Here is a 24322-nt window from a genome sequence, read left to right on the forward strand (position 1 = left end):
TTTCTTAACTAAGATCAAAGAACAAGCAAATTAAGACAATTAACTAAGCAAAGCAAGTAAAAGATGGGTTTCACACAAATTGGGAAAGGTAGGGACATGGATCCGTTAGTATGGATCACGGGTATCACCTAGGGATCATGCTCATTTTTTGGGTCTCATGTGTGGCTAGGAAAGTCAGGATAATCGGTTAGACCCCCTCTCGAGTGCATCTAACACGTGGGTTGGAGTCTCCTCCATATAATTCGAGATTGACTCCTAAGAACAATGGACCCAAGTCCTCTCTCTAGCTCATGCATCTCTTGATTACATGTAATGCACGTTGTCACGACCGCCCTTCTAGGGCTAATAAATTCGGACGATCGCGACTTAAGGAAACTTAAAGAGGCGAAGAAATAAGACTAGGGTCTAATCAAAAAGTTTGGCCATCAATAAATGTGATAAATAACAAAACCATAATTTAATATTTTTCCCAACAAGCAAGCCTTAACTTCAAATAAAAACTCTAGAGAGGTTCAAATTCAATAATAGTGTAAGAAAAGAACTAAAGTCTCTAGCGGAAACGTTCAAGAGGAGTAACGTCATGTATGGAGACACGGCGACACCAAAAGTCTAACTATCATCAAAAGATTTCATAATTCCTTTTATGCTCAACACCCGCCAACGCTCGTCGCCGTTCAACCTGCACATAAGGAAAACACATGCAGGGCTGAGTATTTTGAAATACCCAGTGGACTCATGCCAAAACATTTTATTAATTATACCACCCTTACCATAGTGAACTCGAGTTTTGCAGTTATCAAAGAATATCATCGAGTATTACAAAAATAATTTCATAGACTGGCCAGTCAAACAAACTCCCCACTTTCTCAACAATCCATCAATCACAACTAGGGATGTCAATGTAGCCCGCAGCCCGTGGGCCGACCCGAATAGCCCGCCAAATTTACAGGGTAAGGGCTAAAAATTTCTAGCCCGATAAAATTACAGCCCGATTAGCCCGCACCCGATTAACCCGCAACCCGTTAGGGTCAGAGCCGAAAACCCGATGGGCTGGCCCGAAAACCCAAAAAAATTTCTATCGTTCTATTTGTTTGACTCTAATTCGACACTTCATTGGTTATTTTATAATATAGATTACTAAAAAAATAACTTTCAATTTTATATATTAAATATATAAATTATATATTAAATTTTTATTAACATAATAATAGATATATAAATTAGAAACTTCAAATTCACTAAAAAAATATATTTAAATTTCTAAAACATGCTTTAAAATTTCTTGATGTTTATGTTTTATTTTGCATAAATCTCAATATTAGTATTTGCTCAAGTTTATGTTTGAGGTTAAGCATATATTTCAAATTTATCATAATTAAATATTTTACATTTTATAATTGTAACTAATTTTCACCATTATTTATTGGATTGAACACATGTTAATTTTATCGATAGCAACCCGATTAACCCGATGGGCTAGCCCGAAACCCGAGTTTTTAGGGTTAGGGTTGAACTTTTATAACCCGAAAAAATCACAGCCCGATTAGCCCGCACCTGATTGACCCGCAACCCGAATAGGGTTGGCCCGAAACCCGATGGGCTGGCCCGATTGACATCCCTAATCACAACATTTCCATAGTGCGATGAAAGTGTGGCCACACTTTTCGCCCACGAGACCGGCCGACTAGCAAGGACGGCTCCCGATCCCACCGTGTACACTAGCCTGGTAGGGTTTGCGGCCCTACTCAGACCCAAATTCGTTTATACATATACATATCCATAGCCCTATAGCCCAATGGAGCGAACTCTCAAACTAGGCATCAGACGCACAACATCATCAAACAATCACAGGCATGGCATAACAGTTTAAACCACCCTTATAACACCATAATCAATATTTTGGTAATAAAAGAGTTTAGTAAATAAAGCTCACCTTGACTGCTTAGATCTCAAGTATGTTCTTTCCTTTGTTATCTTGCTTCGCAACCAAGGTTTCACCTTTTGATCACATGTGCACATATCATGTATTAGTTTCAATTATCAACTTCTAAATCATGCATGCCTCACGTTTTTTCCTTTTTCCCCATCGATTCGTTTTATAAAACCAAGACACGCTCATCATATAAATTTATACATTCAACAATCTTAGATTTATCATCAACTTATGTCACACATGAGCGTTATTCACACGTCACATACACACACACACGCACACACGCACACACACTTTCTATATACCAATTATCCCACTTTCACTCAATCTAGATTCATGAGCGTTCAAGAACACCGATTAATCGGTTAGATAAGAAAAGAGGAAATCAAGGTACCTTTTCTTGATGAAACAATCGGTAGAAACGAAGTATACTCTTGGTTCTTCAACAATTTCTTGGGTTTCAAAATTGGATCTCCTCAAAAGATGGAGAAATCTTGGAGGAAAGTGGAAGAAAATTGAGAGAGAGTGGAGAGGAAAAGAGGCGTGTGGTATGAGGGAGGGGGCGAAAATTGTGATGCTAGGGTTTAGGGTTTTCTCTCCTATTTATAGAGTTCAATAATTAAATCTCTAGGTAAATAAATAGAATATTTGGGAAGATTTGATTCTCCACGATTAAATAAAATAAATATTGTGAAGTAGAGGGGAAAGGAAGAAATGGCATAAATTAGGGTAGAGAAATAAGAGATATTTTTTCGAAATCTTGGCTATTTAATTAGCCAATGATTTTGTTTGGTATTTTACGGAGTAGAATAAAATATCACGGAGTAAAATAAAGTATAAGAAATCTCTCATTCAAAATAGGAAAAAGGCGTGGACTATGGGGAGAATAAGGAGTAGGCGATTTTTGCCTATAATTTATGTGTAGGTTTTATTTAAATATTCACGGAGGAGAAAGATATCACAGAACATAATAAAAATAATAATTCTCTCAATAGAATAGGGAAGTAGGAGTTTTTTTATTTATGCCTCTCCCGCAAGGAATATTATTTTAAATATGATAAGGCAAGATTTCCTTAGATATGGTAAGATTTGCTAGGATCTTTGAATTAATGTATGGAAGGAATCAAATAAGGGATCAATTAAACAAATAAAATAATTCCCCTCTCCCATAAATAGGAGATTTCGAAAATCTCCATGTATAAGGCATAGGGGTCAAAAATTTTCATGAAGGAATAAGGAAAAAAATTGGGTTTTGGATTTAATTTGGAATAATACCCCAACAAATAAATTAAGTCCGGAAAATAATAGAATTTCCCTCCAACAATATAAAGGGGTCGAAAATTCCATAAGAATGTGGTTATAGTATTTATGGAAATATTCTAAGAATCTCACTCACCCTTAAACAAATAATTCACCACATAATTTCACCTTTAAAACAAATATTCATATGCCACGTCATATATTCAACGAGTTTGACTTTTCAACCCAAGCCTCAACCCTAGACACAACTTGGTCATAAGAGCTCATGTAATAAATTCTCACTCATCATTTAATTCACGTCTCCCACATCATCAAAAGTATTAAAAGAATTTTACGGCTCTAAAATTAGGGTTCGAAAATTCGGGATGTTACACACGTAGTTGTTGATTACTTAACCATTCTAATCATGCATCTCTCAATGACAACAATTAGAACAAGATGTATCAAATTGGTAGCTAAGCTATTGAATAATAAGAGCTCAATAACCAACAAAACCAACACAAAGAGATGGATAGTATAAATCAACCCATGGATTCTATACAAACTTCACTAAACCCCTAAAGAAATCTAGCTACTCATGGTCAAAGACAAAACAAAAGGAAATACAAATGAAACAAAGGAAAACATGGATGGAAATAGAAACTAGAACTCCCTATAGGTGGAACTGATGTTAGGGAGTCTTCTCCTTCAATCTCTTGAAGATGGAAGCTCTTTGCCTTCAAATCCTCTTCAATCTCTCGATCTCTTGCTTAATTTGGTAGTGTGGGAGTTAGAATTCGAAAATATGTGAGAACCTTTTTATACTCGGAGTGAAATATAGGGCAAATGAGTAACAGCTGCTGAAAGCACCTGGCCGGGTGATCTGTAAGTGATGAAACACCAGAGTTTCCTCTCTAGATCCCAAAGTTAACTTCAAAACGCCCGACCGAGTGTTTTGACGAATGGAAAACACCCGGCGGGTGAACATATTGGAACTCTCCTCAGAATGCAAAAGCGGGTGTTTCGTTATGTGAGAAACACCCGACCAGGTGAATCTTCTGCCTCAGCTCATTCAGTCTATTTTTCGTTGTTTCAACCTGTATTTACTACAAAACTTCGACACACTCATTAACTCACTTAAGTGGTGTGTGTGTGGTGTAGAACCTATAATAAACACCCTAAATCATGAAAACACGAGTTAATCACCCACAAAACACTCCTGAACTATGAGTTTGTCACGTCTCCACACGACTTGGGAGTGCCACGTCCCCCGGACGTGTCATTACAATAATAAGGGCTCCTCTCTCCAAACTGGGAGGCCCTTTGGGACGAGACACTCGTACCGGTGGCCCTTAACCATCCCGTTCCATGCTCTCCATAAAATTATAAAATGAAGCGTATCATTTTCTTGATTATATCGCTAAAATGAAGTAAAACGATCAAAAAATGTTTGTGTACGCTCTATTATATCTAGTGATATATCAGCTTGAAGTAAAGCGGTTGTGGTTGATTCCCAACACTCTCTTCGGTTTGTTCCCCCGCATTGCGCCTTATTCGTGGACCACGTCTCGGCGGCATTCTGATTTAACGTATATCGGTTATTGCAATTGCTCATAGGAGCATTAGTACAGTTGCTACGTACAACTAGAATCGATATTATCGAATCTAACGTACATCGAAAACAGTCCGCAATCACACAAAGAGTTCATACTATTATCCTTCAATATCCACGAGTCATGATTCAAATCATCACATATAGACCACATAATTAAGCGTACACAGACATTTATCACTAGATATCTCAACACATAACAACATCATACTCCTCAAATCTCAAAAGAAAAGAACTAGCATGCTTTCACTTAAAGTTCAAATATTTCCAAAAATTTCAACAATTTTTCCAGAATATAAATATTTCTGCCATTCAAATCTCACCAAGCACAACTAGTCATTTCCATTTCCAAAACATTTACCTCATTTCAGGTTGAGCGCGACGGTCGGATGTTGAGCCTTTGACATTTTTAAAATTTTTATTTAATTACTTATTTATTTATTTTGATCTAGGGATACGAATCTAGATCAAGACAGAAAAAGACTTTTGGGTCCAGGGCGGAAAGAAAAATTGCTCTGATACCACTTTGTCACGCCCACATTTTCTAAAGATAGAAAACACGGTTGATCGCGACTAGGGGAAGATTAAAGAAGCGGGGAAGAAAAGGGAAAACATACATACTTGACCAAAATATTTAAATAACTGAAATAACTTAGAAAACAACATAGTATCATTTCAACAAAGTACCAACTCTAAGGAAATAAAGACTGGAACGTAAACAATTTTGAAAAGAGTTTGACTCTCAATAACAAGACAGTTCTAAAGAAAAAAAATGCACTTAGCCGAAGCGTTCAAGACACAGAAAGATGCCAAGTATGAAGACACGACATATCCAACAATTCTAAGCAACACATAAATAATCCATAAATTCTGCTCAACATCCTCCACGCCCGATTTTCTCATAGATGACTCTCATATCAAACTCGTTGACTATTTTCACCAGATAAATAAAAAAACAATAAATCAAGCATTCACTATTTTAATTTGCAACCAAACGAAACAAAGACAGTATTTTATTCAAGGTCTATCACTCGTTCGTCCTCAAAACAAAACTCAACGTAAAAAGGTACTAAAAAAATGGGTGTTACAATCTACCCACCTTCACACTAATTTCGTCCCGAAATTTGCTTAGATCATTCGAACAGTTCTGGGTACTTCTCCTTCATCTTGTCTTCTAACTCCCACGTAGCTTCCTCAACACTATGATTTCTCCACCGAACCTTCACTGAAGCAATAGACTTGTTTCTCAACTCTTGCACCTTCCGATCCAGAATAGCTTCGGGCTTCTCTTCGTAACTCAAATTTGGATTCAAAATCATCATCTCCTCTTGATGAATTATGTGACTAGGATCGAACGCATACTTCCTCAATTGTGACACATGGAAGACGTCGTGCACATTCCCAAAACATGGTGGTAGCGCCAATCTATATGGCACGGGACCCACTCTATCAAGAATCTCATACGGTCCAATAAATCGTGGTCTCAACTTGCCCTTCACACCGAACCGAGTTATCCCTTTAGACGGAGCTACTTTTAGAAAAACTTTATCATCAGCTTCGAACTGTAGATCAGTTATTCGAACATCTGCATATGATTTCTGTCGATCCTGAGCTTCCTTGATCCTCTCACGGATTTTTTGAACAATCTCTATCATTTCTTCTACATAATCGGGTCCAAGAACTCTTCTCTCACCCACTTCATCCCAATAAAGTGGAGATCTACATTTCTTCCCATACAATGCCTCATACGGGGCCATGTTAATAGTCGCCTGATAACTATTGTTGTAAGCGAACTCTATTAGTGGCAACACTTCCTCCCAACCTACCCCTCGATTTAGCACTACAGCTCTTAACATGTCCTCCAAAGTCTGTATCGTCCTCTCTGTTTTTTCCATCAGTCTGTGGGTGGAATGCAGTACTGAAATTCAACTTGGTGCCTAACTCTCGCTGTAGGCTCATCCAAAATCTAGATGTAAACTTCGAATCACGATCACATGTAATAGTCACTGGTACTCCATGTAAGCGTATGATCTCTTGCACATACATCTTAGACAACTTATTAGCTCCATAGGTATCACGAATCGACACAAAGTGAGCAGATTTTGTGAGATGATCAATAACACCCAAATAACAGTGTTCCCTCGTTGAGATCTCGGTAATCTTGTCATGAAGTCCATTCCAATGTGCTCCCATTTCCACTCCGGAATCTCAAGTGGTTGCAGTCTCCCATAAGGTCGTTGATGTAGAGCTTTCAATTGTTGACATGCTAGACACCTCTCCACGAATGCTGCAACATGCTTTTTCATGCCATTCCACCAATACTATCTCTTCATATTTTGATACATATTGGTACTTCCCGGATGCGCAGTATACGGTGTTTCACGCGCTTTCCTCATGATTTCATTTCTAAGTCCTTTGTCTTTAGGCACACACAACCTTCCCTTGTAGGTGAGGGCATTATCCGCCTGCTCGTGAAAATTTTCTTGCTCTCCTTGTGTAGAGAAATTGCTAGGCGGAGTAAAAAGAAGAAAGCAATTGTCTGGCGGAAGAAAAGAAGGGAAAAGGAGCAAAAGAGCACAATTTACTAGACGGAGGAAGCTTTGAAGATGAAGGAAAAAATAGAGAATTCAAAGAAGGATCTATAAGACGTCTGCCTATAAATACTAGAAGCACACACCAAATTGACATCACTCTTTTCATGCTTCAGCACGTAGTTCTTAGCTTACTCTTCTAATTTCTCTACACACACTGCACCATGGGGTAATTTCTGGGAGGTTCGCGTCTTGACAAGTTAGCTTCAGTTGTGTACCACCGTCCTCACGTAGGGCGATGAAACAATCATTTTAATTTCTATTGTTTTTGTTATTTTTGTGCCGAGTCTTCGTTGTTCGAAGCTCGGCGATCGTTGAATCTTTGTTGAATTCTGGATAATTTAGCTTTGGAAGTTTATATTCTGTTTTCGTTTTTGATTTATGATGATTGATGTTGTTTATTCACCTTGGATGCTTTTCACACTTGATCTGTTGGGTTGAAGTGAAATTGTAGGTTGCTTGTAGTTGATCGGATTAAATCTGTTGGATCACAGTAATTGGAGATGGATTTCGTTGTTGATGGTTTCGGATGGCTTGGATCTGAAGTGGATTAAGCATTTGGTGTTTGGATTTGTGGAATTTCTACAGGGAATTGATGTTTAGCTTCTGTTTCTTTATTTACCTCGTCTAGTGATTGTAGATCTGCTTAAATTTCCGGTTATTCGTAGTTTTTAACGTTTGATCTAGCACGCCCTGTTTCAATATGGTTTCTTGCTCTGTTTTACACATGTTTACGCTTGTTGTGTTGAAGGAGATGAAGATCGTTGGTAGTTAGAATCAGATTTTCGTTACCGCAGCTTTTCATTCGTACTATTTCTGATTTGGGAAATTGGTCCCTACTGCATGTGTTTCCTCTGTCTAGCCGTTTTAGGAAGTTTCTCACTAGGTCTAGTAATTTTCAGCTGTTCTGTTTACTTTATATCTCACCATGAATTAGGGCTGGCAATTTTTGACACGACACGATAACACGACACGAACCGGCACGCAATTAATGAGTTTGGGTCAGAGCTTATCGTGTTCGTGTCCTTATCGGGTCGACCCATTAAGGACACGAAAAATTCGTGTCGTGTTCGTGTCGGGTTCTTGTTATCCGTTAACAATGCGTGTTCGTGTCGTGTTCGTGTTATCCGTTAACACATAATATTTTAATATTATTATTCTTTTTAATACATAATATTTTAATATTATTATTCTTATTATTTTCATATTTTAATATTTCGGGTTCGTGTTCGTGTTGACCCGAAATATTTTAATATTTTAATATTTTACACGAAATATTTTAATATTTTAATATTATACACGAAATATTTTAATATTTTAATATTATACATGAAATATTTTAATATTTCGGGTTCGTGTTGACCCGAAACGGTTCGTGTCGTTAATGGGTTCGTGTCGTGTTCGTGTCTGAGAGTAGCGTGTCGTGTTCGTGTTCGTGTTTGAGGTTTTCTTAACGGGTCGTGTTCGTGTTTGTTGTTATCGTGTTCGTGTCGTTATCGTGTCGACACGATAACGACCCGACACGCACGATTTGCCACACCTACCATGAATGCTTGCATCGAGTTTTCTGTTTCCTAAATCTAGCTGTTAGGTAATTTTATAATTCCCGAGTCTAGTAATTAAAATTCTCAACGCAAGTTTGCGTGGTTGCAGTCAACCCCATTCCCAAGTCCTCTAACTCTTACTTTCAATTTTATTCCACTCTGTGGGATCGACCCTTTACTTCTCTATACTAATTAATAGTGTAGTGGGTTGAGGTTTTTATTGATCGCTGACTGAGAGTGAGTCCGACGACCATAATCTTCGCTGGTATTGAGATCTTCTAGACCCTGTGATCTAATGAATACACTTGACCTGGAGGTTTTGAACACCCTAAAATGTACTGTGCTCTCGGCCTGCACATCATATACACGACATAGTTAGTGTCCAGCTCTGGCACAACAAGAATCGGTGCGGTGATCAACTTCTCCTTCAACAGCTGGAAACTCGCCTTACATTCCGGTGTCCAATTCACTTTGACTCTCTTCTTCAATTGTTGAGTCATTGGCCTAGCTATCTTTGAAAATCCCTCGACGAATCTCCGATAATATCTCGCCAGTCCTAAGCAACTCCGAATCTCATTAGGTGTAGTCGGTGACTTCCATCCTTGTACAGCTTTCACCTTTGCAGGGTTTACTCGAATTCCATCTGCGGTCACTATGTGTCCAAGGAAATTCACTTCCTTAAGCCAAAACTCACACTTACTAAACTTGGCGTAGAGTTTCTCGGCCCTTAACATCTCCAAGGTAGTCCTCAAATGCTCTTCATGTTCCTTCTCGTTCTCTGAGTAGATAAGTACATCGTTTATGAAGACTAGGACGAAGTTGTCCAAATATGAATGGAACACACGATTCATAAGGTCCATAAATACAGCCGGAGCATTTGTTAATCCGAAAGGAATCACTATAAACTCATAATGGTCGTATCTAGTTTGGAAGCAGTCTTAGGTACGTCTTCTCGTCGGACTCTCAGTTGATGGTATCCCGATCTCAAATCCATTTTCGAGAACACTCCAGCTCCACGAAGTTGATCAAACAAATCATCTATCCTCGGCAGCGTGTACTTATTCTTGAGTGTCAACTTGTTCAACTCTCGATAATCAATGCACATCCTCAATGTTCCGTCCTTCTTCACGAACAACATTGGCGCTCCCCACGGCGACACACTGGGTCTAATGAAACCCAAGTCGAGCAATTCTTGCAGTTGTATCTTAAGCTCTTCCAATTCCTTAGGCGCCATTCGGTATGGTGCCTTAGATATCGGTGCTGATCCCGGCTCCAAATCAATTGTAAACAACAATTGTCTATCGGTAGGTGGTCCTGGCAAAGCTCTTTCACTACCGCTACATCCTCTATTCTTCTTTCTTGCTCCCTCTCTCCGTTAAAATAGACGAGATACACTGAACATCCTTTCCTCATCATAGTTGCTTGAAGCGCCAAAATTATGGACTTACGTCGATTCATAGAAATCCCATAGAATATAGTCGGTTCCTTTCCCGGGGTTTGGAAAAAGATCTGTCTCTCTTTGCAGCGAATGGTAACATGATTATCGGCTAACCAATCCATACCCAAAATTATATCTACACTCCCCATCGACATAACTTGCAAATTATGTGCAACTAACTTAAGTTCTCCCATAGTAAGTTCAACATTCGAGCAAGTTTGTGAAATATCTACACTCCCTCCTAGTGGCGAAGTCACACTCATTCTATGATCAGTTTTATTGGTAGGCAGTTCTAAAGTATCCACACATGATGCTGATATAAAAGAATGCGATGCACCCGTATCGAACAAAATAACAATAGGCATGTCGAGGAGTGTGCTCATACCTGCCAAGTTTCCTTGCTCATTACTCCCTTGCCCGATCCCCGGTTGTTTCCCCTTCAAAGCATATGCCCTTGCTTGAGTGGGAAGTCCTTGACGACGCTGCTGTTGTTGTGGTGCGGGTAAACATCCCCTCGGCTCGGCTTGTAGTGCCCGCAGTTGTGGACGGAACCCTTGATTGTTATGTCTTGCTCCCATCCCAACATTCCTACTTGGGCATTCCCTGGATAAGTGACCATTTCCACCACATGTATAACACCTAGTGTTGTTTTCTCTGCACTCCCCAAAATGGTTCCTAAAGCACTTAGCACACTTGGGGGCTCTCGGCCGGAAACCAACCCTCTGATAGGGAGCACTCTGTCTTCCTCCATACTGCGGTGGGTTTCTGATGGGTTGCTGCCTCTTGTTATCATATAGAGTCCGGTCTTCCTCCCATTTCCTCTTGTCTCTGAAATTTTGTTGGTGAGGCGGTGGTGGTGATGTAGCTTTCACGACTGTTTTATCCTTGGGCAGCGCCTCTTCCAAGTCTAAGGCGCAACTCAAAACCTCAGTGTATGTGATTCCTCTACGGCTAGCCACAACTGCTCTTATATCGTGTCTGAGCCCAACACGAAATTTTTCCGCCATTTTTGCATCTGTGTCTACAAACTCAGGGGCATATCGGGTCAATTCACAAAGGGCACGGTCGTACTCTGTCACCGTCAAGTGTCCTTGCTTGAGAGTATGGAATTCCTCCACTTTTGCTCGCCTATAACTCATGGGGACGTACTTATTGTACACCTCCTCCTTGAATTCCTCCCATGTCAGCGCTTCACGGCGTGCGGTGGTTGGTTCCCAACACTCTCTTTGGTTTTTTCCCCGCATTGTGCCTTGTTCGTGGACCACGTCTCGGCGGCATTCTGCTTTATCATATCCAACAATTCTAAGCAAGACATAAATAATCCATAAATTCTGCTCAACATCCTCCACGCCCGATTTTCTCATCGATGACTCTCATGTCAAACCCGTCGACTATTTTCACCACACAAATTAAAAAACAATGAATCAAGCATTCACTATTTTAATTCGCAACCAAACGAAACAAAGATGCCGAGTATGAAGACACTGCTGGGGTTTGGTGCCCCTTGCACAGCGGAAGACTTGTACAATACAAATAAATCAGATAAGGATCTATTTGACCGATTATGCAATTAATCAATTCACATGTTAAACAGATAATTGCATACTAGAACGCAAATAATTCATGCTTAGAAAAATATAAATCCTAAACATGATTTCTACGGTTTAGGGTTACCGATTTTGATTCTCCAAAGAATCGTTGATTGCTCGCGCCTTCTCCACGTGATGATCTTCAATACTAGACCACAGATCTTCTCTCTGGTTCCCGAACTGTATTCCAATATCAGGGTGGGCTGATCTCATCAAAACACTAGGACTCAAATAAAGAAGACAGAAAATTCCTCACGTAGGAGAAATAAAAGAAAAAAATTATCCTTACTCTAAAAGGAGTGGATGCTGTTTTTCTCCCTCAATAATTAATTATTTTGTCTCCTTTATTCTTCTATTTATATTAAATTCCTTTTGAGCCCAGACAGGGATCTATGGATGGTTTTGGATATGGGCTCCCCCAATTAGCTTTTTACTAATTAAATTGAACCCACAATTTAATACAAGCTTATATTGGAATATTACGAGCAGTCACTACAGAAGTAATATTGAACTCTCCCATCCAAATCCGAAATTACAAGTAATCCGGGTTTCCGTTGTTTATATTATTTATTTCCCGCACTTAAGATATAAATGTTTATTAATTAATTAATGTCTGCTATGGACTTAATTAATTAATGAACATTTAATGTCTGCTATGGACTTAATTAATTAATATTTTATTAACTCCTAGAGTAGACTTAGCAAGAAACACTTAATTATTATTCATAGAGCGATAAAACTCAAACTGGTCAGTTTTCTGAATAATAAAACTTTGTTCGAGCTCCTCTTGAGGACATTATCAAACGAGACTCACCTCGCGCACGTTTCAACATAATAGCAATCCTAGCACCGTTAGATATTAATCACCACTACCCAATATATCAGGATTATTGGGTTGCGAAAAACCCGCACCATTTGATAAGTCAAAGTAGTGCATAATCAATACCATATGCTCAATACTAACATATGTGGATTAAAAAATAGTATTTTACCAAGATAGTCTTTCAGTAGATAGCATAAAGACACGTCTTGCTGTTAGATCCGTTCTGTAACATCCCGGATACCCGAACCCTAATTTTAGAGCCCTAGAATTTATTTTGATGACGTGGAGACGTGAATTAATTTATGAATGCATTTATTGCATGAGATGCTTTGGCCGAGTCGAGTCTAGGGTTTTTCGTTGGAGGTTTGAAAAGTCAAACTTTTTGATTATGTGATGTGGCATGTGATTTATTAATTTATGAGATTAATTATTTGTTTATGGGTGAGTGAGAATATTAGAGAAAATTTCCATAAATACTAGCCACCCAATTCCTGAGATTTTCGACCCCTTGACTTTTGGAGAAGGAATTCTATTTTTTCGGATTTAATTTAATTCTTGGATATTTATCCAAATTAAATCCAAGACCCAGTTATTCCTTATTTTAAAGAGAGAAAAATCACCCCCCCCACCCCCCCCCCCCCCTTATTTCTTGGTGATTTTTGAAAATCACCTATTGTGGGAAGGAAAGAATTATTTTATTTTAGTTAACCCCTTATTTGATTTTCTTTCATACCTAGAATTTAAATAGTCTACCAAATCTTTTCATACCTCAAGAGATCTTGCCTTATCTTATTTTAGTTAATATTAAAAAATCCATGCCTTATTTAAAAGGCATAGGGAACGCCTATTTCAATCCCAAGTTGGGAGAATTCTTATTTTTATTTTGCTCCGTGATATTTTATTCTACTCCGTAAAATATACCAAAACAAAATCTTGGCTAATTGGGAGCCATAGGTTTTGAAAATTTCAAGCCTTGATACCCTAGTCTATTTTTGTTAATTCTTCTTCCCTACCCCACAATATTTATTTATTTAATTGTGGAGAATAAGATCTTACCAAATATTCTATTTTATTTACCTAAAGATCTTATTAAACTCTATAAATAAGAAGCCAAAAACCTAACCCTAGCCATCACAAATATTCGCCCCCTACCCATAATTTTCGTCCCCTCCCTCTCTCCATTCTCTCTCAATTTTCTTCTACTTTACTCCATTAATCCTCCATCCTTTGAGAAGAAATAGAGTTTGAGCCTCAAGATTTTTGAAGAACCAAGTCTTTACTTTGTTTCTACCGTTCGTTTTTCTCAAAAAGGTATTCTCATATTTATCTTCTTCTTTCTACTCGATTCCTCTTCTTTCTGACCGATTAATCGGTATTCTTGAACCCTCATGCATCTTGTTTGAGTGAAAGTGGGATAAAAGGGATATGGAAATTAGGTATACACGTGTGCGGCGTGTGTGCGTGTGGTGTGTGTGTGTGCGTGTCGTGTGTGTGTTGTGTTGTGTGGTGTGTGCTTGATGGCTATATACTCTTGTATGACACATGTTGATGTTAGATCTAGATTTGGGATGCGAATGAAACTTATGTGATGAACATAATCTTGATTGATTAATGATGCTAAGATAGGTCGATGGGAAAGGGGAAAAACGTTGAGACATGCATGAGTTAGGAGTATGTATTGAATCTGATTTGTGATATGTGCCTATGTGATTAAAAAGGTGAAACCTCAGTTGCGAAGCCGGATAACAAAGGAAAGAACATACTTGAAACCTAAGCAGTCGAGGCGGGCTTTACTCTTAAACTCCTTTATGTGCAAATTTATGAATGTGGAGAAATAAGGGTGGTTTAACTGTTATGCCATGCCTATGTCTGTTTTGTTGTGATATTGTGCGCCTGATGCCCAGTTTGAGAGTTCACTCCATTGGGCTATAGGGATATGGATATGTTAAACGAATTCGGGTCTGAGTATGGGCCGCAAATCCTACCAGGCTGTGTACACGAGGGGATCGGGAGCCGTCCTTGCTAGTCGGCCGGTCTCGTGGGCGAAAAGTGTGGCCACACTTTCGTCGCACCATGGAAATGTTGTGGTTGTGGAATTTGATGAGAAAAGTGGGGAGTTATTTGACTGGCCAGTCTATTGGAAAATATATTTTGTGATACTCGTGATATTCTCTTATAACTGCTTAAAACTCGAGTTCACTTGGTAAGGGTGGCATAACTTATAAAATATTTTGGCAATGAGCTCACTGAGTATTTCAAAATACTCAGCCCTGCATGTGTTTTCCTTATGTGCAGGTTGAACGATGACGAGCGGTGGCAGGTGTTGAGCATGATAATTAATTAAGATGGTTGTTTTGAACTTCAAGCGTAGTTGTGTCTTCATACATAACTACTCTTTCTCTTGGTCGCTTTCCGCTGAGTTTTTGATACACTTATGTTTATTTTGAATATTTTGCACTCTCCTTTCGGTTTAAAGGCCTCAGACTATCTTGTGGTTTTTATCTTGGAAACTATATCGTACTCTTGAGATTCTTGATCGTAATTTATGATACCTTCCTTTTTTTCTTATTTAAGCTTCTAGGTTAAGTTGTTGTTTTAAATGCTCTGATAGTTCCATTAAATTCTTGGTCAAAACTCTTTAAATGAAAACCCTAGCCTATGTCGAATTCTTTGAGTCTGTTTTGGTAGCAGTCGCCGCATTTATAGTACCCTAGGAGGGCGGGCTGTTACACGTTCAGTACTATACCACACCAATGTCATCTTATTTCAGTAAGGCTTAAAAATATGCGGACTGACATTGCAACCTTTCACGATAGGTAGCCAAAGCCTATCTAGGTTGTGAAATTATTCTTTCTCTTTTGCAAAGCTGTGACATCCCTAACCTGAAACATGCATCATTTTTTTGCATATTGACATATTTTTTATTTATTTTTGCCTATTTATATCTAATAAATATTATATATTTGATGTTTATACATTTACATATGTTTCACAAATATTAAAAAGATATAAAAGTGTGCATGGAAATATTTGTAGTTGAGCTTTAAGAAAAATAAAAATATAGTATGATAACATATTAAAGTCTACGTATGGAATAGGAATATAAATAGTATTCCTATTATTAATTACTACACCACTTCGGTCATTATGTAAATATATTATGCAATTATTAAAAGAAAATAAAATGAAGGAAACCTGTCAACTATTTAGGCTAACAACGTGTAATATTTTAAATAAAAGAAATGACAAGTGTTCTTCTTATCTCATTTGATCTGCATATATATAACGTGGCTGACCGACTATAAAAGAGAAGAGAAAAAAATACGTGTAGCATTTTTTTTAGGAGAAGCAAATAAATGAGTTATATTAGTAAATTGAGCCGAGAGCACGTAGAAAGAAAAAGAACAAAGATTGAGAATTATAGAGCAGGAGATGAATTTAGGAGCATGATTGAACTATCAGTCGTAATCAGGTGTGTATAAATCACACTTTTAATTTTACACATTTTATGTGATTGATTGTTATGTGTTAAATTAGAGTGAATGTTTGAATTATATGATGTGAGCCTGAAATAGTTATGCGTTATTTGATATTGATGGTTTAATATGACGTGGATATGTTATTTGTGTAATGGATATGTTTAACTGTAGTATTGGAGCTAATTGATGGAATATATGGATATGTAATTGATGCAATGGATATGTTTGATGTATGGTGTTGGAATTATTAGAATCATTGGATTAAAAAGGATCTGTGACAGTCATGCTCTGGGTCTGATATCAATAGCAATGGACCTACGGGTCATATACAATGGCAATGGACCTTCGGGTCATATATATGCATACAATGGCAATGGGACCTCCGGGTCATATTATACAATGGCAATGGACCTTCGGGTCATATATATATATATATATATATATATATATATATATATATATATATATATATATATATATGCTTTTCCTATTTTATATGCTTTTTCCTTTTTAATCTCAACCATTCATTCTTAACATCTAATGGCCGAAATTAAGGCCTGATTATACATTTTTTATTAATTAAAAATATGGAATAGGGCTTTTTAGGGAATGACAATATTGGTGGTTATGGAAAGTCCATAATTTTCTCCTCACCAAATATTGCATCGGTTTTTTTCTTCTTCTCCCAGATTTTTTTTTTCTCTTTCATCGTTCTTTCTTCTCTTTCAGCTTTCAACGTTAGTTCTTCGGTAAAAATCCGGTGGTAAAATCGTGCATTATAAATTAATTTTTTTACATTATTTGTTTAGTTATATGCATTTTAGTGTGCACAGTGTATAACATTAATTTGTTCTATGGTTTTTTATATATTATTCCCTGTATATTGTACATTATTAGGCAATAATTTATAATTATTAAGTTATTTGAAGCAATTACCAATTTTGTGAAGCAAACATTTTGTACCTACATATCCAAAACTTTCTAAAAACACCTAGTTCAGGAGTATCCAAAATATTTAGTACCAAGAAATCCAAAACATTCTAAGATATCCAAAGCATTCGAACCCACAAATTCAATGTCCATCGTGCATTCCCTATATAGGTGGTCAACCTTTTTCCCTCGTGCCTTCCTCTTTTCCCCATCTTCATTAGATGTACTAGCCTCTACTGTATGTTGTTCCCTAAGTCTCTCCCTAAATTTGTGGGCAATTGCTAGAGGCAGAACATCGTCCACAACCTCATCTATAGCCAATCTTGGATGTTTGGTCGCTGCAAAAGCGAATAAGTAAACAATTTACATTAATGCATAATAATAACTGACTAATATACATAGCGGACTTTATAATAATGTTAATGACCAGTACAATAATGCAGAAAATGCTCTACAAAATCTCAAAAATACGTTTACAACTTCTACAAACATTAAATTAGCTATGGAATACAGTTGTAATGCCAAAAAACATCAAAAGAATGCACCAAGACTATTAAATAATGCATGAAACTTTTTTCTAGCAGCAATAAAGAACAATAATGATGAAATCCAAACAAATAATTCAAATTATGTATTGAATAATGCTTAAAGATTTGCAACCAACATCAATAATGTTGGTATCCAACCGAATAATGCAGATAAATATCTAATTAATGCAGAAACCACGGAAACCACACCAAATTAGTCTGCAGACCCAACAAAATTAACACCTTAGTTTCGGAGTCGTGGATTAAAAACAAGATCACCAATTTCATGTCGATTTCATCCCCAAAACTTACTGTCAGAACACATACCACTAACAAATCAACAATAAACTTCCAATTTTGCATAACCCAACATCTAATACTCACAATTTCACATTTTATCTAAGAAATCGCGCTAAAAATTGGAACTTTTTAAGCGTACCGTGGATGGAACACCGATATGAACAGTGGACCGAGGGCGCGCACGAACTGCAGCGGGATCTTCAACACTCGGAATCGTCGTCGGTCGAACCTTTTCACGATGGCAATCGAAGTCGCGGAAGTCCTAGGGTTTTCAAAGGCGGCGGCTAGGGTTTGACGGATTTTGAAGAGGAGAGGAAGTTTTTTGATCGTGGTGTGATGGATGGAATGACAGAGGAGCGAGAAGGTGAAAGGTCTATCAAATTGCTGCTTAATTATCGGACCTTCCGTTTCCAGACAGTTTATGTTTACTATTATACCCTGGTAATGCACGAAATTAGACCAATAATGCAGGACGGGATTAAATTCGATTTTTTAATCTGGACCCTCCACTGCTTTCATCCAATGGATGATATTTAAAAGGAAATAGTATCTAAAGGGGTGAAAGTAGTTTAATGCTCCCCTATATATATATATATATGTGTGTGTGTGTGTGTGTGTGTGTGTGTACACAGGCAATGGGACCTTCGGGTCATATACAATGGAATCCCGGGCAGATACCAGACTTGATTTGTCACAGAATAATAAACTGAATAGTGTGGCATATGCATATGTGCATGAAATTGTTTCTAATAATTGTTGGTTATTGTTATATATATTGGTTAAAGAATATATTGATATCTGGGATGTGGGATTAAAGGTAAGATTTATATACACTGAGTTGTGGCTCATATAAACCACTAATATTTTTCAGGAATAAGATAGCAGTGAACTTTTTGGGTTGACGTGAGTCATAGGAACTCCACATGTTATCAGGGTCGGCGGCTGACGCATTTTTGGCAACCTTCTCCTCCTCCTCATTTTTGCATGTAGATAAATGTGTAGTATATAGAGTGGTGAAAGAGTCCCACTACGGTTTAGAATAAAATATGTACTTGATAAATGTTGGTTTTTGGATTGATATAATATGTGTGCTCTATTTACTTGACAAATGGATTATTCAGTTTAAATTTTTAACTTATTTTTGGTAAGTGCATAACTCAAAAGAGTTGGGGTGTGACAAAAGCATTGCATAGATCCGGCCGTGTTACCTTAAAGTGGGCGTCGCCCACAACCGGTCTACTAAGCAAAAGACTTAGACTTTGTTTGCTTCTTATACATTTAAATGTTTATAAAACATCTTATAAATGCACAAGCAAACACAATGTAATAATATACTGATTCTATTCGTGCGAAACTGCTCGAATAATATTGAATCGGGTTAAAAGTGGATTACAGAGTTTTACGTATACAAGAAAGATTTTATCCAAGCGAAATTTGCTCGAAACATGCTTTTCAGTATACCAAACCTAACAAACACGACATATCCAACAATTCTAGGCAAGACATAAATAATCTATAAATTCTGCTCAACATCCTCCACGCCCGATTTTCTCATCGATGACTCTAATGTCAAACTCGTCGACTATTTTCACCACACAAATAAAAAAACAATAAATCAAGCATTCACTATTTTAATTCGCAACCAAACGAAACAAAGACAATATTTTATTCAAGGTCTATCACTCGTTCGTCCTCAAAACAAAACTCAACGTAAAAAGGTACTAAAAAACGGGTGTTACATATAAATACTTTAAGCAAAATGCCAATTATTTTTAAAAAATTATAGATATTTTATGAGTTGTAAATGTTTATATAGATGTGCACATAATTGCTGCAAAATATATATAAAAATAAGTTAAAAGCAATTTTTTTGATTATTTGAGAATTTGATCAAGAAGTATATAAATTATTTTAACAAATAAAAAAGATAATACATCTATTCTTTCAATTGTTTAAATAAAAGTAAACAACAAGAGTAAATTCATTATTCTAATAAAAAAGAGAGAAAAAGAAGTAAAAGGCTATACAACTTTAATTCTCTAAATTAAATAAAACATGAAATAAGTAAACAAATTGGATTAACAAAACTAAAAAAAATAATTGAAATAAGTAAATACTACTCACTATATAATACTCCATCCGTTCCATAGTAATAAAGTTATTTTGCAATTTTGGTACGTTCCATAATAACATTATCATTTTCCTTTTTAGTAAAAGTCAACAGATTTTTACACACCTACTTTACTCTCTCTTACTTTTTTTCTCTTTTCATCTCTCTACCTTTTTTTATTTTTCACTTTATTCTCCCTTTATTTAATTCACCTAACACAATTTTTCTTAATTTTCGTGCCAAAAAGAAATGTCTCAATTACTATAAAACAAAGAGAGTATACGGTAGAACTTTTATATGTTAGAATAAAACTAAACAAGAAAGGTAAAGACATCAAAATATACACCAAGGGGTGTCAACCTCAGAACCTTATACTCCCTCCGTTCTACAGTAATAGAGTCGTTTTGCTATTTTGGTATGTTCCATAGTAATAGAGTTATTTCTCTTTTTAGTAAAAGTCAACACATTTTTCCACACCTACTTTGCTCTCTCTTACTTTTTTCTCTCTTCCCCTCTCTACTTTTTTTTATTTTTCACTTTATTCTCCCTTTATTTAATTCACCTAACACAAAATTTTTTAATTTCCATGCTGAAAAGAAACGCCAAAAAGAAACGCCTCTATTACTATGTAACAGAGGGAGTATGAGAAGAGGGGGTAGCAGAACCACTAGACCACACAGGCTTTTTGGCAAATTTATCTCAATACATAGTATTAGTATGTTATTTTGGGGGTACTCCCTTGTTCTAAGGTGGATATAAGAAAAGGAAGTTGACTTCACTCACCGTGAGAATGGCTAGCTTAGCAGCAGTCAACGTGGCGAGCTTCGTCTCCGTGAAGCTTGGGCGCGATGAGAATGGTCGATACAACTACAAGACATGGAGCGAGCAGATGCTGTGCCTTTTCGAAAGCCAGGGCTTGATTGGATTCATCGATGGCACAGCGACAAACCGCGACGACGCGTGGAGGCGGACCGATTGGCTCATCAAGGGCTGGATTCTCGGAGCGCTCAGCGATGAAGTTATTAAAACTGTTGTTAATTTGTCTTGCGCAAGGGCCGTGTGGTTGAAGCTCAAATATCTGTTTTCTGAAACCAGATCGCCTCCACCTCCACCTCCACCTCCACCTCCACCTCCTCCTCCTCTCCCCAAAGGTAAACAACACAACAACGCTAGATTTATATTTATTAGTAAAATTTAAATGTATAGAGTCGGTTATTGATGGTAATGAATTAAATAGGTCGAGAGTGGCGTAAGGACACGGCATTGTCCAGAAGTGCACTCAAGGGTGATTGGCTTACGGCTAAAAAATTAGTGGACCAAGACCCGAGTGCCCTCGAAAGGATGCTGGGCTTCGGTTTAGATGCAGTCATACACACAGCTGCCGTCGCGGGGAACCCAGAATTTTTGTCGAACCTCCTGAATTTGATCTCCGATGACTCCGTATTAGCCTTAAGAGACAATGCAGGAAATAACCCACTGCACATTGCTGCAGCGATGGGGAACTACGACGTCGCGGAGATGCTGGTCACCAGATATCCTAACTTGCTCTACCTTCCAGACTATAACAATAGATTCCCCATCACGCAGCAGCAAATATGAGTCATAGGAAAATTCTTCAGTTGTTGATTTCTAAAACCCAAGATAATCGTCCAATTAATCCATATGCCGGTCATGGAGGCCCCTTCCTTCTATTTATCATGATTAGTATTGACTTTTTAGGTAAGTAATTCATCAAGATATATTTATATAATCACTCTTAATTTAGACCAAATCAACTCCTTATTATATACTCCTACTACACATGAGCAGATACAGCGTTCGATTTGGTTCGCAAGTATCCTTATATAGTCCGGATGAATCCTCAAGCACTTGGTAAAAATTTGGTCAAGATAGCAAAGAAGGACACAACATTCTATATGGACGATCAAATCAGCTTTTGGAAACATCCCATATACTGGTGTAAGTAGTTTTTAACTCTATAGTTTGGCATGTTGTTGTTTTGCTGAGTCATTCATGAAATTCAAGGTACTCTCAAGATGAATATGAAGCCACAATCATTTGACATTGAGAACCAAACTAGTCTAGGCAAGTTCATGTCCACACTCCACTCTTATATTCATTCTTATTTCTTACAAATTAATATGGTTTTGATCATTCTTTCTACCTTAGTTACAGAATCTCCATGGTGGTAAAATTGCACTCAATTCTTTGTCAAGTTATCGAATACTTGGGTACATATTACTAAAATAACTTGAGAACTATATATACGTGTTTTTTTATTATCCGCAGATTTCCATTTCAGCATCTGGCATTAATGTGCCTCCAAAAAAGAAAATGATGCGTGAAAAAGCACGGGAGCTTACGAAATACTTATGCAAACACATGGAATCGTTAGACTACAAGAATGCATCAGCTATTTGCCGGGACACCATTCTAGCAGCAGGCGAATCAGGAAACCGTGATGTTGTTGAAGAAATTGCTGAGATTCATCCTCAAGCAATTTTTTATGAGAATTCTTCTAAACAAACTTTTATGCACTTGGCCGTCAAGAACCGCTGTGAAAAAGTGTTCAATCTCTCGTATCAGAACAAAAACAGCTTAAACATTTGTTTAAATAAATTAGACAATTTTGGTAACTCTATCCTCCACTTGGCAGCACGTTTAGCACCTCCGCACAAGCTCAATTTAGTATCGGGTGCAGCTCTCCAAATGCAGCGTGAAATACAATGGTTTCAGGTATATTCATATATACATAGAATATATGGAAAGCTTGTATGTTTGTTTTTTCTTATCTTACCTTGTGCTTTTATGGTGAATAAACAGGAAACTAGTAAGTTTGTTTCTCCATTTATCAAACAACTACCAAACAACAGTGGGCAAACAGCTGAGATGATATTTACAGAAGAACACAAAGAGCTAAAAATACAAGGAGAGAAATGGATGAAAGATACTGCAAACTCATGTACTATTGCAGCAGCATTGATTACTACCGTTGTGTTTGCTGCAGCGATCACAGTTCCCGGCGGCAACCAATCAGAATCAGGTTATCCTATGTTCTACAGATTAAGTGCATTCACAATATTTGCAATTTCAGATGCAATTTCGCTCTTCACATCCACCACTTCGCTCTTGATGTTCTTGTCCATACTCACATCACGATATGCAGAGCAAGACTTTCTGTATGCTTTGCCTAAGCGACTAATCATTGGGCTATTCACCCTTTTTGTATCCATCTTGTTCATGATGATTGCATTTAGTGCGACGTTGTATCTAGTGTTTGGGCGGAAGAAGGCGTGGGTTCTGTTGCCGGTGGGTGCGCTAACTTGTCTGCCCATTTCTTCATTTGTGCTGCTGCAATACCCACTTCTCAGGGATGTCATTTCTTCCACTTATGGCCGTGGCATTTTCGGCAAGCAGAGTAATCGTCCATTTCCGTGAAATCATCATTTTACTTCTCTTGTTTGTTTTTCATGTCCAGGCTACAATACTTATTTGAACATCATATGTTATTATCTATGTTGATATATATGCTATCCATGCATTTTGTTTTATTTTGTTACTCCATATTTTATTGTGATTAATAAGCACACATGTATGCAATGAGCACACTGCACACATGTATGCAATTCTAATGATGAATGTTTTTACGTTGAGTTGGATCAAAATAAAATATGAAAGTGCTTAACTTGGGAGTTAAAAAATAAAGATATAATTTTGTATCCATTTAATTTGTGCTCATTGTTTCGATATTAAAATAATGGCTAGGCGCCCACTATATTTCCACATCTAAATGTGGGTATTAACATTGACAAATGAGCATATTCCACTACTCTTGCAAATTGCAAATTGGTCTCCAATCCATGATAAAAATGTTATTCAATTCATAACTTTCATTTTACTCACTATTACCTCCTAAGATAATTATAGCCTCAAATTTAATTTATAGAGATAGGAGACGCCATGAACGCTGTAGACACTAAGACAAGATAGGAAATATTGAAAAAGAACAAAGCAAAAGGACGAAGAAAATGGGGTGTTGATTTAAAAAAGGTTTACCATCAATAAATATTTTTTTCATCTTTTCACTATTTTCTCTGCAATATTCGTCTTCTCCATTGTGGTGTCTTCTATCTTTGGAAACCAAATGGCTATAGGGGGAAATAGTAGATTCGTACTATTTAATTTTATTTTTAATGAGAGCTATATA

General features: G+C 37.2%; 1 long non-coding RNA gene and 2 pseudogenes across 2 annotated transcripts; 1 reads left to right on the top strand and 2 right to left on the bottom strand.

Annotated features, from left to right (window-relative positions):
* Positions 1-9817: 9817 nt before the first annotated feature.
* On the bottom strand, positions 9818-11721 carry LOC148923449 (uncharacterized; annotated as a pseudogene).
* Positions 11722-17374: 5653 nt separating this feature from the next.
* Positions 17375-18879, bottom strand: LOC148923450 (uncharacterized). Its single transcript, XR_016132372.1, has 2 exons — positions 18145-18879; positions 17375-17516 (listed from the first exon to the last, which is right to left on the bottom strand). It is a non-coding gene; the product is annotated as an uncharacterized LOC148923450 (long non-coding RNA).
* Positions 18880-20824: 1945 nt separating this feature from the next.
* On the top strand, positions 20825-23666 carry LOC148923451 (uncharacterized; annotated as a pseudogene). Its single transcript, XR_016132371.1, has 5 exons — positions 20825-21266; positions 21353-21834; positions 21925-22074; positions 22418-22851; positions 22939-23666. The product of XR_016132371.1 is annotated as an uncharacterized LOC148923451 (transcript).
* Positions 23667-24322: the final 656 nt, after the last annotated feature.

This window comes from Salvia hispanica, chromosome 6 (assembly GCF_029641045.1).
Source record: "Salvia hispanica isolate PSC_SH4W2 chromosome 6, Shi_PSC_v1, whole genome shotgun sequence".
Taxonomy (NCBI): domain Eukaryota; kingdom Viridiplantae; phylum Streptophyta; class Magnoliopsida; order Lamiales; family Lamiaceae; genus Salvia; species Salvia hispanica.